At 38.4% G+C, this 21942-nt stretch overlaps 1 protein-coding gene across 1 annotated transcript in view; it reads right to left on the reverse strand.

The window, feature by feature from the left end:
• LOC110101208 (fructose-1,6-bisphosphatase, cytosolic) overlaps nucleotides 1-21942 on the reverse strand; it is a 75520-nt gene that overhangs the window by 36383 nt on the left and 17195 nt on the right. The window lies entirely within an intron of this gene.

A 21942-nucleotide genomic window follows, 5' to 3' on the forward strand; every position in this document is an offset into this window, starting at 1 on the left:
ATTTTCAACCCAATCTTTAAAGACATAGCAATTTTCTAAAATATGACCCAGCATCCTACGATAAGGGCAATAGTTTAACTCATTGCTCTTATCAATATTTGCTGGTCTTTTGGGTTTAGGGAGTTGAAAATTGTCATCTTGAGTCAAGGACTTGAAGATTTTCTTTGTAGCATCTCTCCTAAAAGAATACTGTGGGTTGATCTTTTCTGTCAATCCCCTATGATCGGGCTTTTTGACTACCCTCTCCTTATCCTTTCTAGGTTGCTGCTCAGTGATCTTTCTAGGTTGCTGCTGCTCAATAATCTGAATCTGTTTCCCCTTTTGAAAATATAATGCTGACACACTGCCTTTTCTTTCAACTATTTTCTGCTTGAATTTCTTAGCATGATCACCACTATTGCTATCTCTAAGGAATGACAATTGAGCTGCCTCAGATTGAAGACTACATGCCTTACTAAGTAATTTCTCAAATGTCCTAATAGCGAACCCTTTAAGGATAAGTGCTATTGGACCATGAATGTTCCTTAGTAAGATCTCTATGGCATATTGTTCTTGGAGTTGTGGTTCACATTTTAGGCTAAGATTCCTCCACCTAAGAATGTAATCCACCAACCCCTCATTTGGCTTCTGCTTCTCCACTACAAGGTCTCCCACTGTAATGTGGTGTTGGGCCCCAGCAAATCTTTTCACAAATAAGGACTCCAACTCTGCAAAAGTCTTCACTGAGCCATTTGGTAACTCAGCATACCAATCAAAAGCTACCCAAGAAAGACTGCTCACAAACTATCAGAAGAGAAGGGCATCACTGCCACCCACATTACAACACCCAGCTCTAAAGTGAGCTAAATGCTGACGTGGGTTTTCCACGCCATCAAAAAGTTTGAAGGAATGGGCAACAAAACCTTTGGCGTACTGTACTGAATCAAACTCCTCGGGATAAAGTCTTCCTCTTTGAATAGAGTGACCTCCTTTCCCATGTGCCATAGACTCCTTAATCTACTGACTGATGAAATCCTTCAAATCTTCCTTTGAAGGTTGGAGATTCACTGCCCAGGTTCATTCTTCTCTTGACTCTCAATATCCTCATCAACTTGTACTACCTCCTTAGCCTTTTCTGCACTAGTGGAAGGTCTATCAATTATATTTGGGACCTTTTGGGGACCCAAGAGCTGAGTAGTAAGGGCAGTCATGGCAGAAGTCATCTCATCTAATCTCTTAGCCATATCACTGAGCTGAGTATCCTTATCTTTCAACTGCTGAAGTAAGGCACGGATCTGGGGATTTTCACTCCCTTCCTCCTCTACTTGCACTTCCAACAACTCATCTGTATGAGGGTCTCCTGGAAGAGAGGATCCTCTTCTGCTATAGTGGAGAACATAGATATCTTCCTCATCCATAAGATCATCCTCATCAGGATTAAAATTTTCAATCAATTTTCTATGCTCTTCTTCCTCTTTTTCCCTCTTCTCCTCCCCATCAATCTTTCTAAGGCTATCCTTTAAATATTCCAACATTTCTTCAATAGTTTTGCCCATCGAAGGGTTGACATGAGAAGGGTGGTACTCTCATAACTATTCACTTCCATTGGTGCTTTCCCTTTATCATTAGGATCAACATGAGTGGAGGAAGAGTGTACTTTTGATGGAGCCACCACCTTGGGTCTCCATTATTCCTTCACCCCAGATGAGGAGGTGTGGGGTTTATTCTGTCCCACATTTACCCCATCTAAAGGTGGAGTTTGAATGCGACCCCCAGAGTGTGGCTCATCAAGAGGAGTAGGAGGTCGGTCTTCTTCTAGAGACCTCCTAAACCTAGTGGGAACATCGAATTTAACAGATCTGGAAAGAGAAGTCCGAGGGACCACTCGGCGATTAGGGTGATAAACCTTTGGTCTGACACGGATCTCAGGCGGTGGTGCTGAGTAATCAACCAAAACAATCTGCTCATCAACTGCTCTCTCCTGACGGGGCCCAGAACTATACCCATCTGTCAAAGCAGACACTGCTGGCTGCCTAGAAAATCGGCGCCTATCCCTTTGGGTCGGTTCTACAATCAGTCTGCTATCCTCAGGATCTCTAACCTCTTTTAGAAGTAACTTAGCAAAATCCTTAGTGATTGTGTTTTTCATGGCTTTAATCACTTTTTCTTTTGCGGTGTGCATGTGATCAGCCACCGTTTGAAAAATTCTTCTTATACCCTTCTCCTACTTATTTTTCATCTCATCAGGAGTACTTTCAGAAGTTCTAGATGGAGGCTTAGGGGGTGTTGCAACTATCTTCTTAACATCCTCCTCTCCCCTAAACAAAGAAAGAGAATAAAACCTACACCCCTCATGGAGAAAGGTCCATCATCTCAGCATTCCGCTCAGCTTTCTCTTGCTTTTCCATCATCTTTTTAGATCTTCTATATTTATTTCTTTTTTGAGATTTAGTTGGAAATAAGTAGAACTGCCCCCTTCCTCATACTAACTGAACTGAAAAGGACCCTTAGGCTCTGAGACATCTGGGACAACTACTAAAGGCTGAACTAGCTCAGGTACTTTCTTAAAAAACTTCTGCTTATGCAACATTGGAGTCAAAGCTGTTTGTCTTTCATCTGATTTCAGGACCTTAGGGAAGGTCAACCTATTAAAAATAGAAGGTCGAGAGGCTAAAGCTTTGGGAGACAGCTAAGCCACCCTCTTCTTACTATCCTGAGTAGGTGACCTCTCCCTAGTGGGCATGTTTATTTACAACACCTTTTCAGATGAAGGTTGGTTTTCCAAAGTCCTAGCTTCTGATGGTGTAGGACCTTGAAAAATAATCTCCATATCCTCAAAACCTTGATCAAATTTGATCATATCCCTGAGAGCAAAGCGGGATTGATCAAAAGACAACTGTAACTGATCACCAAACTTAAAAATCAGTCTGTCTTCCATTTCTGCTCTACTGAATTCCCAAGCAACTGAATCCCAACAGATATCCTGAAAATTAAAATTTCTGACATCAATCCCTCTGTTGTATCTCTTTGAACCCAATTATCATGACATCAACCAATCATTGCACTTTTTCTGGATTTTCTGACCACTGACTTGAATTACTGACCACTCACAACAGTGACTCGAATTTAACGGATGATGAAAGAATTTATTTGAATTTGAAACCTCACACCATTTGATATTGTTTGGTTGTAGATTCATACAACCACAACAATAATGGTGAAGAGATGAGATTTTGAAATGGGAATTTTAGAATGTTAATTTTTTTTTTAAATGATTAATTTTGAAAACCAAAGTTCATCTTTCTCAATTTAAAAATGATTTGAAAAATTCAACTTGATTTGCACTCAACCCAAATTTGTTAAGGGAGAGGCATACAATACAAAATTTGATTTTTTTTTTGCAAATGCCATTTAGCCAACATTTAAAATAACTAAATGAAAACCACTAGTTTAGATGAAAAGAGACATCCTCCCCAGCGGAGTTGCCAGAAAATCTGTTGGAGAATTTTTGTATCCTCAAATGGATTGCATATTTTATAATCGAGTACGACATAAGAACATGATATATTATCCCGAATGGTAAAAATATCAATTCCTTATGGACTCAATAATAAAATTTACAATTTAAAATAGAGATTCCCCCACTTAATGTTTGGTTGAGTGGGGTTTATTAATTTCTGGGGTACAGACATCCCATAGGGGCAAGCCCCTATTGTTAATTACATCCCAAGTTTTGGCTTAGGAAGACTTTTGATTAAACTAGTGATTTTGCTTGTTTTCGAAGTCATTTAAGCATTGGCTAAAATTTTAATTGTTTGAAATCCAAGTAAGTCTTGTTTAAAAGTTTTGGCCCTTTAGGAATTTCAAGGAGAAATTGATCAACTTAAAATCAGATTTTTGGAGTGAAGTCCAAGGGAAGGTGAAGTAGGAGCACTTGATTTTGAGGGACACTCAGAGATGCTCAAACTATCCTATATTGGGCTTTACATTTTAGAAACTAACTTTTGTTTAAGTTGATATTTTTATTAGAAGATTGGAGCTTACATTTCTTCAAAACATGTTGGAGGAATTGCCCGAAAAATGAGGACTTGCAGGGTGATTTGGGATCAACCCATATCTCGGACCCTAAGACTAAGGTGAGGTGAGGACTACCGATAGGTAGTGCCTCGAACCTAAATCTAACGAGTGCAAAGGGTCTTACGAACTACACCTCATAAGAGGTATAGCCTGTCCGACCTCTGGATTTACTGTCCCGTCTGGAAGGGACTACCAGCTAGACCCACCTAGTCGCTTTTAAAACCATACAATCCGGTCTTAATGCAAATGTAGAGTGGAAAGGCTGTTTTTTTTTTATTTAGAAGGTATGGCTTATAACTTGGCTTTGAGGCCAAGATGCCTATATATGTGGGTATGCAAATGCTGACTCACAAAAAGAAAGGTTTTGTTATCTACTCCTTAAGTGAAGGCATTCTATATGCAACATGCTTTGGGCTATGCATAATTCTTTTAATTTTGAAAACTTGGCCCCTTGAAGAGAGCCATGCAAGTTTCTTTTTTTTATTAGAAAACATGGAGCCTAATTTTCATTTTAGGTTGTTTACATTTTAAGAGGGTAGAAAACTTATATAATTTTTTATCCTAAGAGCCTAACGTAGTAGCGTCCAGGCCACACCCAAATAAACAAGAGAAAAAAAAACTTAAGAAAGACATGTTATTCTATTGCACACTCAATAAACAAACAACGCATGCTTTTATTTATAAATAAAGTGCATGAAATGTAGATAAAGTCCAATTTATTACAACCAGATTTGGCAGCTGAGTTTCGTGCCATTATACAACCCAGTTAAATTAATTACAGACTCTACTTGTGAGATCTTCAAGCTTTATCTCCAAAAAGGTACTTTCTCCTTTGATTCTCCTTGCTTTCTAATCCAAACCCCACAAGTTTTACACCCTAAATCTAATCAAATATATGGTGCAAAAATAGAAAAAGACTCAAATCTGCAAAACAGAGTCAGGGGGTAATTTATATAACATAAATATGAGCATCCCAAAATTGGCCAAGCACTTAGAGTGTTAAGCACTAGGCCCCTGCTTCTACCCTATTGGCCATGTCTCTTGGGGGGTTTTAAGCAGCACCTACAAGCAAATAGCATTAACATAATCATGACATTTATCCCCTTCTTGGACATGGCCACCTGCACAGAAAAGCATTTATATCTTTCTACACTAACCACTTAAGGGCAAGTGCCCACAACGCAGACAATCCAAAAGTCAATCACTCCACAACATCAATCATATGCGCACACAAAGAAAAATCCTAATCCTAATATGCCTAAGGGATTGTGCACCTAAGTGTGTGAGGCTTGTGTGGTATGTCACACTAAGGGTCCTCCTAGAGTTTGGGTCTAAGGAAGAAGTGTCCAACATGTAGCATTTGGACCCACATATTGAGGGATTTTTCCTTAGCATTTGGAGCTAAGAAAAGAGGGTAAGAATCTAACATTTAGCTTTTGAGCTAAATGCTGGAGAGCTCTCTCTAGCTTTTGGAGCTAAAGAGAGGAGAACTCTCCTACAACTTTAGAGTTGGAGGAGGATTAGGGGAAAATGCAACTTTTGGGTTGCAAATTCATAAAAGTCTTTGGACACTTTGGTGTCCAAAAAGAGAATTGCATCCATCCAACTTGAGTTGGAAGGATGGAGAAAAATAGGACTTTGAATCCTATGTTTGGGGTGAGATTACTTGTTGCTTTTGGCTCAACAAATAAGATAATTTGGAACAAGATTGGACAACTCAACATGAGTTGAGTGCAAGAGGGTTCCATACAACTTTTGAGTTGTAGGAAGGATGAATTTCTTTACATTTTTTTTTTGGTTTGTAAAGAAGAGAGTAAGGTGCAACTCATGGGTTGCAACCTTCCGAGTACTCCTTTGGACATTTGGTGTCCAAAGAGAGGAGTATACTCTCCTAACTCGGGTTTAGGAGAGCAGAAGGGAAAAGAAAGTGAAAGAATCTATGGCTTTGAGCTAAGGTAAGAAATTTTCTAAGACTTTTGGAGTCTATAGAAGAGAAAGGGGATTTGTAACTTTGAGGTTACAAATCGGGAGGGATTATCATTGAACTTTTACGTTTAATAAAGAGTATTTAGTTTGCTAGGTTTAGAATAAGCAAATATAAAGAATTATGTATAGGTTTGGCCTACAAATATAGAATTCTTTGGACTTTTGAGTGTCCAAAGAGTGGAACAACCACCTAATCTAGGTTAGGAGAATAGAAGAAAGCTAGGAGTTTGGATTATTTGTTGAATTTGGTTCAACAAATAAATGATTTTGGATTGAACTATTTGTTGATTTCGACTCGACAAGTAGACGATTTGGAAGCTCCCCTACAATTTTGGCTTATAGGAAAGAGAGAGCGAAATGCAACTCTTGGTTGCAAGTTAAGAACATTCTTTGAACACTTGGTGTCCAAAAGAGATGTACACGTTCTCCTAACTTAGAGTTTTAGGGGAATGAGATGATTTTCCTACAACTTTTGGGTTGTGGAAGGGGGGAAATCATGTGCAACTTAGATAATACACATTCATGAGAATTCATTAGGCTTTTAGGTGCCCAAAGAAAAGGATTCACTCACCTAACATGGGTTAGGAGAATGAGGGGGATTAGATATTTTCCTACAATTTTGAGTCGTAAGAGAAAGGGGATTAGGATTTGAATCCTAAGACCGATAAATCATTCATTGGTTTAGTGTTCCAATGAATAAATGGTTTGATAGATTTCCTACAACTTAGGGATTGAAAGAAGAATATCATTAACTTGTTGATTTTGTACCAACAAACAAGAGGGGGGCAGGAACCTAAGATTTGGTCCTAAGGTTAAAGGACATATGCAATGATACTTTAGAATATCTTGCATGAGAAGAAATATGTTGATTTCTTGTGTTCCAACAAATGGGATAAACTTACAGTTTGCTTCTAAGATAAAAAGTTTAAGGCATGATGTATTTTAGGATCTAGGGAAATCCATAAAACAACACATGATGAAAGTGGGTGATGGCTCCTAAGATAGGCTAAGAGACGTGCAATGAGGCATTTGAAGTTTTGAAAAGGCGTCAAACGTCATGCACAAAAGGAGAGGAAAATTGTTTGTTGATCTTGTTTCAACAAACAAGAGATGGATGGCTTAGAATTTGTTTATAAGATTTGATCACCATGTAATGTTGTTTGATTGGAGTCTTTGGAGATTCCAAATTATCATACATGAGGGAGAGGAGTATTCACTTGTCAATTTTATGACTTAACAAATGAAGAGAAAAAAAAAAGATTGGTTGGTTCTATGTTCCAACACAACGGTTGATAGTTTAAAGTTTGGTTCCAAACTACAAAGATTCATGTATAGGTGCACTTGAAGACTTGAGGGACTTCAATTTATCTTACATGAGAGGATACTTGTTGGTTTTGGGGTTCCAACAAGAGATGTAAGAAAACTTGGATTTTGGCTCCAAGTTCCTAAAGTTTGTAACATGATGCATTAAGGATCTTTTAGGAAAATCCATAATGCAAGGCACGATAAGTATTGATGATAACTCCCAAGATATGCTAGGAGTCAAATGACAAAATATTTGGAGCATTGAGGATGCTCCAAATGTCATGAATGATACATGTTTTGGGGCCTTAAGAAGGTCCCAACTACCATGCATCGGATGAATGGATGAATTGCTTCTGGAATTTGTATCTACAAGTAAAGAGAGTTGAACTTAGAATTTTTGGGATCCTAGGTTAAGATTGTTCATGCAAATGAAATATTTGACGCTTTGAGATGCTCCAAATTTTCATACATGAGGAAGGGGTGACTACTAGAGAGCTTCCAACTCAATGAAAAGGTTTCCAAATCAATTTTGGCATGATTTGGGTAGAAAGATTGATTCTACAACTTGAAATTGGAAGACAACCTATAATATTATCAAAGCTCTTACAAGAATGTGACTTTCCTTAAATTGACCCTAATATGATTTGAAAATTTGAAAGCTTGCATCTAGCCATATTATTTTGCAAATTAGGAGAAATGAGCTTCAGTAATCCCTTAGCATGATGGAGCATTGATCATGGGCCTTTGGGATCCATGAAACGCTCCAAATCAATCTCACCAACACTTAGGATTAAGTGAGCACATTTATAAAAATTTACAAGTTAATACATTCACTAATTTATGCAAGGAATAAATAACATATAGCTTGAATCATGATTTAGTAGGGAAACATGTATCTTAAAGCCTTTAAGGGATCAAATCACTTTTGTCATGATTTGATTCATTAAGGACATAAAGATGAGTTCCCAAACTCTTGAAAGATTTGCATAATAAAGATTACTAGCCATAAATTTTTATCATAAGCCATGCAACACATCCAAAAGCTAGGTTAATCAAGCACACTTATTCTAGGATTTTTTTTTTGAAGTGAATCTTTGAGATTCACACTAGATCCTACAACAAGTCATCACAATTATTTTGAATATATTGCAAGACTTATGACAACTCTACAAGCTCCACAAAATTCCAAAATCATACTTCCATTTGATCATGACACTAGTGTTAAATAAGTACATGTTCACAATATGAAGTTTGAGTGGATATGCAAGCTACACCCTCAATTTGGCTATGAAAAGTAACATAACCTACCTAGGCTTGAATGTGGGTGAAGGCTATGTCATACGATATGAGTGCAAAATCATGCTTTTGAAGGGGGTTGGACACCAATCCAACACCTCTATGCGCACTAAAATCCTCTTAGGGTTCTCGCATGAGAATCCACAAATGAAAATAACCAAATTTTCATTGATTTACGAAGAGGACAGCCGACGGGAGATTTTGGGAGAGCAAAAATTGAAATTTCTAAGGTCCCAAGGTTCGGGGGCGTCAACCACACAACAATTGGCCTTGGGGGACCCTAGGTTTCACTAAGTTTTAGTGGTATACCTCTCCCGGTTTGTCCTAGCGCTCCAAATTTCTGTCCAAGGCGTTACGGACGTCACCACCACTGTCCAAAGCGATTTGAAGGCTCCAAACTGCTGTTTGAAGAGTTTCGAAGCCCTCTTTTGCTGCTCGGAAATCTCCAACAGCTTCCTTGTTGCCGCGAAGTCGCCGGAGTTGGAGGAAGGAAGAAAAGCCACTAACTTTGTTGATATCCTCCTTCACTTAGGAGAGCCGCACACTTGCGGCTTGACTCGTTGGAAGAAGGGCAAAGGGTAGCAGAGAGGCAGCCGAATCCTCCAGGAGGTTCGGCCGAAGGTCCTGGCTGGATCGGCCCGGCACTTCGCGCACAAGGAGCCGGACGGGGCCGCTGCACGCGAGAAGGGGCTCGGACGCGACTTCCGCATGGAGAGGAGGCTAGACGGGGCTTTTGCATGCGGGGTAGGGCTCCGTCTCCTCTATCTCTTCCGTTCTCCTCTTCTCTCTATCGGGACGGACGAACATAACAAAAGCACGAAGGAGTCGAATCCCTCGTCTCCTCTATCTCTCCCGCTCCTACACGCGAAAAGTTCGCACTCGAGTGGATCTTTTGCTGTAGCCGCTGAAACCAGGGGATTTGACAGAAAACAGAGCAGCGGGATTTAAGAGGAAATCTAAGCCGTTTGATTCAAATCTTGATTTGAGATTTGAATTGAGCTAAGACTTGATGAATTGGGCTAAAATTGGGTTTGCATTGGACCCAATTTGAATCGATTAGAGTCGATTCGGACTGAAATGGGTCAAATCGAGCCAATTTTACGAAATTGGGCTCGGATCGAAGCCGAAATGTGCCGAATTGCGTCGAATTGAACTCGACGACACTCGACGGGGCTCGATTGGGTTTGATTTGATTTTAATTAAATTAAATCGAATTTAATTTGACTAAAACAACTTTAATTTAATCAAATCGGGGTTTAATTTGAGCTGATTTTGCTTCGACGATGATCGATTAAGTTGATCGAGTGCGATTGAGCCTAGTCGGGCTAGATCAAGGTCCAGTCGATGCGAAAATATTCGTCAACAGGAGTTATAATGAAATTCCAGGATTAAATCCAGACATACCAGTCCACAAACTTGCCATTCAACCAAATGTTGTTCCAGTCAAACAAGCTCCTAGAAGGATGCGTTTGGAGATTGAACAACAAGTGATTGAAGAAGTGAAAAAAATAATTGAGGTTGGTTTTATTCGAGAGGAGAAATACCCCTCTTGGTTGGCCAGCGTTGTCCCTGTTAAGAAAATGAATGGACAGATTCGCGTATGCGTTGATTTTAGAGACTTGCATAGAATGTGTCCCAAAGATGAGTTCCCATTACTTATCCCTGAACTCATGATTGACATTGCTTCTTCTCATTGTCTCTTTTCTTTTATGGATGGGTCTTCGGGGTACAACCAAATCAAAATGGCCCCGGAGGGCAAGCAATATACTGTTTTTAGAACACCTATTGGAATATACTGCTATAAGGCTATGCCTTTTGGCCTTAAAAATGCTGGTGCAACCTACCAGCATGCAATGACCAGAATCTTTGATGAACTCATTCATGATAAAGTTGAATGCTACATCGATGATCTCGTGGTCAAAAGCAAAGAAAGAGATGATCACTTGTTTGATTTAAGGGTTGTATTTGAACGGCTTCGTCGATATGACCTCAAGATGAATCCCTTGAAGTGTGCTTTTGGGGTGACTTCAGGGAAGTTTCTTGGGTTTGTTGTTCGACACAGTGGCATTGAAATTGACCCTACTAAAATCAAGACAATATTGGAAATGAAACCTCCTAGAAGTCTCACTCAACTAAGATATTTCCAAGGTAGGTTGGCATATCTAAGACGCTTTATATCCAATTTGTCTGGTAGATGCCAACCCTTTGCAGCCCTTTCAAAGAAAGATTCAAAATTCTATTGGGACGATAGCTGTCAAAAAGACTTTGATAGCATAAAACGCTATCTCTTGTCCCCTCTAGTTTTGGCCGCTCCCATTTCGGTGAGGCCATTGATCCTTTACACTGCAGCTTCAGATGAGTCTCTTGGAGCTTTGTTGGCTCAAACCAACAATGAAGGAAAAGAGAATGCCTTATACTACTTGAACAGACCTCTAATACCTACTGAAATGAATTATTCTTCCATTGAGAAGCATTGCTTATGCCTCATCTTTGCTGTTCAAAACAGCTTAGGCATTACATGCTCTCTCATAAAGTAAATCTGATATCTAAAGTCAATCCCCTTCAGTACCTCATGACCCGTTCAACACTCTCAGGATGCTTAGCCAGATGGGCCATGATACTATAATTCGATATTACTTTCACTCCCCAACGTGCTGTCAAAGGGCAAGCTCTTGCTGATTTCCTAGCAGCACACCCAATACCGGCTGGATCTCCCCTGAATGACGATCTTCCTGATGAACAAATAATGAGTTTGGATGACCATGAAAGCCCTGCTTGGGAGTTGGATTTTGATGGTCTGGCCTCTTTCCAAAGAGGTATTGAACCACAAAGTCTCCTCCCAGGTAAGGCTGGAGTTGGTTTGATATTCATAACACCTGATATAGCCTTATTGCGATATTCTTACAGTTTATCGGACCCTTGTACAAATAACAAGGCAGAATATGAAGCTCTGATAATTGGTTTAGAATTAGCAATATCAATGGAAATTAAAAAAATCAAAATTTATGGTGATTCACAGTTGGTAATTAATCAAGTTGCGGGAACCTACAAAGTTTTAAAACTCAACTTGCTTAAATACCACTCATATTCCATGAAGCTGTTTGAGAAAATTCCTAATGCAACTTTGGTTAGATATCGCATAGTCAAAATGCTATGATAGACGTTCTAGCAAAGCTTGCTAAGGAAATATCATGCCCTGAAAAGGGTTCAGTCCAAATAGAAGTTCAAAATCGCCAAATTTTGTCTCCTATTGACTTTGAAAATTTGAATGAACCTTCTTCCTTTGGTGAGTTTTCATTTGTGGTAGATGATGAGGATGATTGGCGCCAACCTTTCATTGAATATCTCCAAAATGGTAAACTACCGAAGGAGAAGTCTATTTCTCACCAAATAAAGAATAGAGCATTTTTATTTTCACTAATTAACAACACCTTGTCTCGGCGAACATTTGACCAAATGTGGTTGAGATGTCTTTCGAAGGATGAAGCCCACAAGATAGTGACCGAGGTACATGCAGGGTTGTGTGGCGCCCACCAATCAGGCCCCAAAATGAAATTGAAAATTAAGAGGCTTGGGTACTATTGGCCATCAATGATTAAAGATTGTGTTGAAATAGCACGAAGATGTCATCAATGTCAAGTACATGGGGTAGTTTTGCATCAACCACCAAATGTTTTGCACCCAAAAATAGCCTCTTGGCCTTTTGAAAGCTGGGGAACTGATATTGTTGGACCTATAAATCCTCCTTCCTCTAAGGGTCATAGGTTTATACTTGCTGCTACCAACTACTTCTCAAAGTGGGCTGAAGCCATACCACTAAGAGAAGTCAAAACTAGCCATGTACTACAATTTTTTGAAGGACCATATTGTATGCAGGTTTGGCGTTCCTCGTCGAATCATATCCGATAATGATCCTGCTTTTAAAAGTACCAAGCTTAATCAATTTGTTAACAAACATAGCATTGATTGGAGGTATAGTACGATATACTATCCTCGAGCTAATGAATTGGCTGAAGCTTTCAATAAGATATTAGTTCAGTTGTTAAAGAAAACCTTAGATGAGAACAAACGTCAATGGCATGAAAAGTTGGTTGAGGCGTTGTGGGCCTATCGGACCACATATAGAACTCTAACATAGGCCACTCCGTTTGCTCTAGTCTATGGAGCGGAGGCGGTTCTCCCTTTGGAGTTACAACTCTAATCTCTTAGAATTGCAATAAACAATGAAGTTACAAGTGAACAAAATGCCCAACTAAGGTTGGAGGAACTCGATGGTTTAGATGAGAAGCGTTTGCTTGCTCAACAGAACCTCGAGTTGTACCAAGCCCGCATGGCTCAAGCTCATGATAAATTGGTCCGTCTTAGGACTTTTAGGGTTGACGACTTGGTCCTAGTTCTTCGCAGACCGATTATAGCCTACCGCAAAATAGGTGGCAAGTTCGAACCTACTTGGGAAGGCTCTTTTGTAGTAGAGAATGCCTGTCAAGGTGGATCTTATCAGTTGATTGATTGTAATGGTGAACGTCCTATGTTGCCTATCAATGGGCGTTACCTCAAGAAATATTACAATTGATTGTATGCAAATTTTAATTTCTATGAATGAATGTTTCCCAAAAGGAAGAGAGAATACGACTTTCTTTAAATGAAAAATCAAGTTCGTCTTTCTCCAAGTGAAAGTTCAAAAGAAAGTTCATCTATTTCTTTCTTCAAATGAAGGGAAGTTTAAATTTATCTTTCTCCAAATGAAAGTCAAATTCAAATCTTAGTGTCAAATGCTAAGTGCAGATTCCCAAATAGGAGTCTTCATATTAATTATGAGTTTAGGTAGAATTCAAACCTTCTAAGGTCTCTCCTAGCTCATTCCTTTAGATCTTGTTCTACCCAAATTGAACATCATAGATCTACCCAAATATAGACTTTTAGTGGTTGCCAAAATACCCTTTAGTCTTCCCAAACGTTAAGATTTATCTAGTCAAAAATAGATGATCTTACACCAAATACATTTAAGGTTTAAGTAGTAGTCAAAACACTCTTAACCTTAGCCTTTTGAGTTTTATCTTACCAAAATAAGATAAACTTTACCTCTAGGTGGTTGCCAAAATACCTCTTAGAGCTTTCCAAATAGGTGTCAAATGCCTTTTGACCTTTAGGAAACAACAAATGTTCCTAACGCTTCTCAAGTGATAGTGAAAATATCATTGAGAACTCTATAGGTGGTAGCCAAGATACCCCTAACCTTTAGGAGATAGCAAGATATCCCTAAGACCCTACAGAGACACCAAATGCCTCTAATTTCTTTTCAAGTGATAGCCAAAATATCCTTGAAAATCTTATAGTGGTAGCTAAAATACCCCTAGCCTTTAGGTGATAGAAAGATATCCCTAAGTTCTTTTAAAAGTTATCAAATGTATTATGACCAAATCAAATTATTTCTAAATATACCAAATATCTTTAGAAACCAATTTAGAAGTTGCCAAAATACTTCTAAATTCTCTTCCAAGAGTAATCTAAAACTCTTTTCTTAAGGTGATATATAGAAATCCCCTTATTTTCGTAGATCTCGTCTAAATTTAAGTTTAGACTCTCATAGATCTCTCTTTCCCTTCCAAATCATACTCAATTTGATTTGGAAGATCTCGTTTGATCATTCTTTGGTCAACGCCAATATGTGTGGCGTACTTCTATTCGTTCACCACACATATTGGGGGTCCTTTTGTTGATGTTTTTTTTTCGTGTCGACCCGACCTCGATCGAGCCCGACTAGGCTCGATCGTGTCGATCGACCCAATTGACCGTCGTCGAGGCAAAATCGACTCAAATTAAATCAAATTTAATTCAATTAAAATCAAATCAAACTAAATCGAACACCGTCGAGCCCAATTCGACGCAATTCGATACATTTCGACGCCGATTCCAGTTCAATTTCATCAAATTAACTCGATCGAACCCAAATCGATCCAAGTCGGGTTCGATTCAAACTCAATTTCAGCCTTAATTTGTTAATTTAGGCTGAATTTGACTTTCAAAACATCTTTTTGAGATCTAGGGCTAAGATTGAGCTCCAAATCCCACCCAATTTCAAATCAATTGAGTAGAAAATTTACTCAAGTAGATTTTTCTCTCGTTTCTTGCAACGAGGGGAGATGGGACAATTTGGGCAGCTCTACGTGGTAGGCGTGCGTCTCCAAGTGAACGAAATAGATGGGAGGAGCGGCATTAGGCTCCCCGTTGTTTTTCGTTAGTTCGCCCATCCCGATCCAGAAGAAACGAGCGATAGAGAGAGAGAGAGGTAAAGAGCGGGAGACGGGGGATTTTCGCACCCAGGCCTTCATTCGGCTCGACCCTTGCACGCGACACCTTCAGCCAAACCTCCAGGTGGTGCCGTCGCTTTCTCTGCTGCCTGTCACCCTTCTTCCAGCGAGCCAAAGCCGCAGGTGTGCGGCTCTCTTAAGTGAAGGAAGAGGTGGAGTTGAGAAACTGAGCCCTTCTTCTCACTCCAAGGAAGCAAATCAAAAGTTGAAACAGCCATTCACTTTCTTTCTCAAAAATCAACGAAGTTAATGACTTTTTTCTTCCTTCCTCTCTCAACTCCGGCGAATTCGTAGAAAGTTGGAAGCTGTCGGAGACTTCCAAATAGCAAAAGAAGGTTCCTAAATTTCCCAAACAGCGATTTGGGGCCTTCAAAGCGCCTTGGACAGCAGCGGCGAGTTCCGAAGCGGCTTGGACAGCGACTTTGGAGCTTGAATCGGAGCTTGGAGTGACATTGGAGCTTGGAGCGGACCTTGGATAGAAATTTGGAGCGCTAGCACAAACCGAGAGAGGTATACCACTAAAACTTAGTGAAACCTAGGGTCCCCCAAGGCCAATTGTTGTGTGGTTGATGCCCCCGAACCTTAGGACCTTAGAAACTTCAATTTTAGCTCTCCCAAAACCCCCTTTCGGCTATCCTCTTTGTAAATCAATGAAAATTTGGTAATTTTCATTTGTGGATTCTCATGTGAGAACCCCAAGAAGATTTTAATGCGCATAGAGATGTTGGATTGGCGTCCAACCCCCCTCAAATGAATGATTTTGCACTCATATCGTATGGCATAACCTTCACCCACATTCAAGCCTAGGTTATATTACTTTTCGTAGCCAAATTGAGCGTGTAGCTTGCATATCCACTCAAATCTCACATTGTGTACATGTATTTATACAACACTAGTGTCATGCGCGAAGTAGATATATGATCTAGAAATTTAGTGGAGCATGTGAAGTTTGTCATAATCTCTACAACATATTCAAAATATTTGTGATGACTTTTTATGGGATTTAATATGAACCTCAAAATATCAATTCAAAAAAAATCCTAGAACAAGTGTGTTTGAGCAACCTAGCTTTTGGATGTGTTGTATAGCTTGTGATAAAAATTTATGGCTAGTTACTTTTGTTGTGCAAGTCTTTCAAAGCTTGGAAAACTCATCTTTATACTCTTAATGAATCAAATCATGACAAAAGTAATTTGATCCATAAGATTTTCAAATGCATGTTTCACACTCCATTGAGATTCAAGCCATATGTTATGTATTTATTACTTAGATTAATGAGTATTAGTTTGTAAATATTTACAAATGCGCTCATTTAATCCTAAATATTGCTAAACTTGGTTTGGAACATTTCATGGACCTCAAAGGCCCATGATCAATGCTCCATCATATTAAGGGATTATTTAAACTCATTTTTCTTAATTTGCACGATAATATGGTCAAATAAAAGCTCTCAAATTTCCGAATTATATTAGGTACTATTTAGGGAAAACCACCTTCTTGTAGAGCTTTGATAATATTATAGGTTATCTTCAAATTTCAAGTTGTATGTATCAATCTTTCTATCCAAATCATGCCAAAATTGATTTGGAAATCTTTTTCATTGAGTTAGAAGCTCTCTAGTAGTCTTCCCTTCCTCATGTATGAAAATTTGGAGCATCTCAAAGCGTCCATTTTCTATTGCATGAATAAATCTTAACCTAGGATCCCAAAAATCCTAAGTTCAACTCTCTTTGCTTGTAGATACAAATTCTACAAGCACTCACCCATCTCTCCAAAAGCATGGTGATTGGAACCTTCTCAAGGCCCTAAACACATATCATTGCATGACTTTTGGAGCACCCTCAATGCTCCAAATGTTTTATCATTTGACTCCTAACATATCTTAGGAGTTATCATCAACCTTTGTCATGCCTTGCATTATGAATTTTCCTAAAAATCCTTAATGCATCATGTTACAATCTTTAGAAACTTAGAGCCAAAATCCAAGTTTTCTTACATCTATTGTTGAAACCCCAAAACCAACAAGCATCCTCTCATGTAAGATGAATTGAAGTCCCTCAAGTCTTCAAGTGTACCCACACATGAATCTTTGTAGTTTGGAACCCAACTCTAGGCTATCAACCCTTGTGTTGGAACATAAACCAACTAATCTTTTCTTTCCCTTCGTTTGTTAAGACATAAAATTGACAAATGAATGCTCCTCTCTCTCATGTATGATAATTTGGAATCCCCAAAGATTCCAATCAAACGTCATTACATGGTGGTCAAATCTTAGAAACAAATTCTAAGTCATCTACCTCTTGTTTGTTGAGACAAGATCAACCAACAATTTTTCCCTTCCTTATGTGCATGTCCTTCATGCTTAGTAGTTGGGGTGTCCTCTAAGTCTCAATTATTATAGTCCATGAATCAAGATTTTAGGAAACAAATCCTAGGTCTCCTCTCTGTTTGCTAATAATACGAAATTAGCACACGAGCACTTCTCTCATATGTGATGATTTGGAACTCTCTAAATTCCAACCTATCATTATATGAAAGTCTTGTAGCTTAGAACCAAAAATCTAAGCTACCTCTTTCTTTCAGTTGAGACACAAAGATCAATAAAAGAATTCCCTTCTTAGGCTTAGGATCCTAAATCTAGCCTACCTCATTTGTCTAATCTATGCAGGTAGATGACCCTCCTAATTTGTAGTTCAAAAAACTACAAATTGCATCTCTTATGTAACAACATTTGGAGCACCCCTAGGCTCCAAATACGGTATTGCATAAATTCTCTCCAACTTGGAACCAACGTCCAAGTTTTCCCACCTTGTTGTTGGAACATAATACCAACACACATTCCCCCATGAATGACTTGGAGTCTCCAAAGGCTCCAAACAGTGTCGTTACATGGCTCTATGTCCTAGAAACAAATCCTAAGCTATCTCCTTTATTTGTTGAGTCATAAAATTAACAAATGAGCATCTATCCCTGTTCACTCGAGTTCAACCAAGTGAATGACCTTCCCCTTGAGTATCAAGTACTCAAAGAGCATTCATGAGATTTTGTAACTTCAAAGTCACATCTCTCTCCTTTAACCCCAAAGTTATAAGGAGCCTAGCAAATCACTCATTCAATGGAACGCAAAACCAATGAATCCTCTAAATTTGGTATTTAAATCTAGGTCCTCCATTCACTTAGCCTAACTTAAGTGGATGATAACCTCTCTTTGGATACAAAATGTCCAAGTTCAAGGGCACTCATGAATGTGAAATCTATTAGTTGCACATTATTTCCCCCTTTCCACAACCCAAAAGTTGTAGGAAAACCCTATCATCCTCCTAAAACTCAAAATTAGGAGAATGTACCCATCTCTTTTGGAACACCACATGTTCAAAGGATTTCTATAATTTGCAACTTCTAAGTTGCATTTCCCTCTCCCTTTCCTACAAGCTAAGATTGTATGAGAGCATTTAAACCTTTCTTCATGCTCTCAAACCCAAGTTGGGAGGATGAATCCCCCTTTGAGCACCAAGTGTTCAAGGACATTCATGAATTGCAACCTCTAAGTTGCACATTCCATTCTTCTACCAAACAAAATGTGTAGGGAATCTCTCCATTTACTTAGCCTAAATTAAGTGAATGTGAGTCTCTTTCTTTGAACATCAAATGTTCAAGGAAAACCTTCCACATTGCAACCTTCAAGTTGCATTTCTCCCTCTTCTCTCTACAAACAAAAATTTGTAGAGGAATTTCCTTTCTTTCTACAACTTAAAAGGTGTATGAAAATCTCATTCATTCAACCCACGTTGTGTGATTAGACACTTAAAAATCATCTATTTATTGAAACAAAACCAACAAGTATTCTAATCCAAAATCATTTACTTATTGAACCAAACTCAACAAAATAATTATATGTTAAGCAAAGGAGTCAAACTCCTAGCTTGTTCCTAACTCTCCTCCCAACTCCAAAGTTGAAGGAGATTTCCCTTCTCTTTAGCTCCAAAAGCTAGAGAGAGATCTCTAACATTTAGCTCAAAAGCTAAATGTTAGATTCCTCCTTTCTCTTCTTAGCCCCAAAAGCTAAGGAGAATTCTTCCAACACTTAGCCCAAAAGCTATGTGTTAGATTCTCTTTCTTCCCATTCTTTAGCCTCAAAGCTAAAATAATTCACTCTTCTCCTAGCTCCAAAAGTTAGGAAGAGAATCCCTCCAACATTAAGCTCAAAATTCATATGTTGGACGCTTCTCCCTTAGACACAAACTCTAGGAGAATCCTTAGTGTGACATACCACACAAGCCTCACACACTTAGGTGCACAACCCCTTAGGCACACTAGGATTAGGATTTTTCTTTGTGTGTGCATGTGATTGATGTTATGGAGTGATTGACTTTTGGATTGTCTGCGTTGTGGGCACTTGCCCTTAAGTGGTTAGTATAGAAAGATATACATGCTTTTCTGTGCAGGTGGTCATGTACAAAAGGGGGTAAATTAAATCATGATTATCATAATGCTATTTGCTTGCAGGCACTGCTTAAAACCCCCCAAGAGGCATGGCCAATAGGGTAGAAGCAGGGGCCTAGCACTTAGCACTCTAAGTGCTAGGCCAATTTTGGAATGATTATGTGCTTATTATATAAACTGCCTCCTAACTCTGTTTTGCAGATTTGAGTCTTTTTCTATTTCATATCAAGTATTTGATTAGATCTAGGATGTAACACTTGTGAGGCTTGATTAAAAAGAAGGGAGGATCGAAGGAGAATGTACTATTTTGGAGATGAAGTCCAAAGACCTCTCTGAATGTTAAAGCTTGAAGACCCCCACAAGTAGAGTCTATTAATTTGACTGGGTTGTATAATGGCAGGCAACTCAGCTGCCAAACATACTTGTAATAACTTGGACTCTATCTACACTTATTGTATTTTATTTATATACAAAAGCATGCGTTGTTTGTTTACTAGGTGCACAATAGAAATGCATCTTTCTCCTAAGTTTCTTTCTTTTCTTTATTTGGGTGTGGCCTGGACTCTGTTGCGTTAGGCTCTTAAGATAAAATAAATTTTCTACCCTCTTAAAATGTAAGCAACCTAAAAATAAAATTAGGCTCCATGATTTTCTAATAAAAAAAATTTGCATGGCTCTCTTTCAAAGAGCTGAGTTTTTCTAAAACTTAAAATAATCATGCATAGCCAAAGTGTGTCATATGTAGAATGCATCCACTTAAGGACTAGTTAACAAAAAATTCTCTTTTTGTGAGTCAACATATGCATACCCACATACTTAGGCATCTTAGCCTCAAAGCTAAGCTATAAATCCTACATTCTAAATAGAAAAATAGCCTTCCCACTCTTCATTTTCATTGAGACCGGATGGCATAGTTTTAAAAGCGACTAGGTGGGTCTAGCTGGTAGTCCCTTCTAGGCGGGACAGTAAATCCAAAGGTTAGGCAAATTATGCCTCATGTGAGGTGTAATTTGTAAGTCTCTTTTGCACTCGTTAGATTTAGGTTTGAGGCGCTACCTATCGGTAGTCCTCACCTTAGTCTTAGGGTCCGAGGCATGGGTTGATTCCAAATCACCCTATAAGCCCTCACCTTTCGGGCAATTCTTACAACATATGTTAAAGGAATGTAAGCCCCAACTTTCTAATAAAAAATGTCAATTTAAACCAAAATTAGATTGCTAAAATGTAAAGCCCAACATAGGATAGTTTGAGCACCTCTGAGTTTCCCTCAGAATCAAGTGCTCCTACCTCACCTCCTTTACCTCTCATTCCAAAATTTGACTCTAAGTTGATCAAATTTTCCTTGAAATTTTTAAAGGTCAAATCCTTTAACTAAGACTTTCATGGATTTCAAAAATCAAATCATAGCTAATGTTTAAATGAATTCAAAAAGAAAGAAACCCACTAGTTTAATCAAAAGTTTTTCCAAAGCAAAACTTAGGATGTAATTAACCATAGGGGCTTGCCCTTATGGGACGTCTGTACCCCAGAAATAAATAAACCCCACTCGATCAAACATCGAGTGGGGGAATCTCTGTTAATAATTGTAAATTTTATAGTTGAGTCCATAAATAAATGATATTTTTTACCCTTCGCGGTAATATATCATGTTCTTATGCCGTACTCGATTGTAAAATATGCAATCCGTTAGAGGATACAAAAATTCTCCAACAATTCTTAGCATTATTGCAATTGTATTTATCTTCTACATCCTAACATGCTCCTAAATGTCATACAACATGCTCTTATGATTAGCTTAATAATATGTACTCATGTATAAAGATTTAGAGACACTTGACCATATGCCTACTATAATGCACATGTTTTACTTGTGTGATAATTTACAATGCAGGTGCCCTTCTCATGTGGTAGTTTGTAATGCAATTGTATCCTTCTTATGTGATGATTAAAGAAAGTACATAGCTCGTGTCTCTTTTCTCATGAAACTATGTAATCATGTAGCACCTTATGGAACAATAGACTATCTACATTAAGGAGATGCTAAAGTTCTTTTTATAACTAAGTAAAGAATATATGCATGTTCATGTTGACGCGGAAGTATCAATGGTAAAGGAGCTCTTTTGAGCAATGATAATGGGGCTCTTTTGAGCCAAATGATAAATGGGGTCTTTTGAACCAAATGGTAAAGGAATGGCCAATTAATGTGTACCTGATCAGTACAAATATACTTCCAAGACGAGTGATTATAAATTATGTATTATATTATATTATATATATATATAAGAAGCATCACATGAATCATGAAAATAAATCATGCAATGTATAAGAAAATTGATTGCAAGCTTATCCAAGGAAAGAGACTTAATTGATGACTTAGAGGCATGCTAGCTAAATATTATGACATGTTTATTGTTCCTACACTAGAAGCATTGGCATACATGTTACCTTTTTACCTTATTTTTTGAAATTTAATCGAAAAGCATTTACCTATTGAGTTATGGCTCACCCATGTTGTGGGAAATTTTCAGGAGATCCTGCAAATCAT

This window comes from Dendrobium catenatum, unplaced genomic scaffold (genome assembly GCF_001605985.2).
Source record: "Dendrobium catenatum unplaced genomic scaffold, ASM160598v2 fragScaff_scaffold_1316, whole genome shotgun sequence".
Lineage (NCBI taxonomy): Eukaryota > Viridiplantae > Streptophyta > Magnoliopsida > Asparagales > Orchidaceae > Dendrobium > Dendrobium catenatum.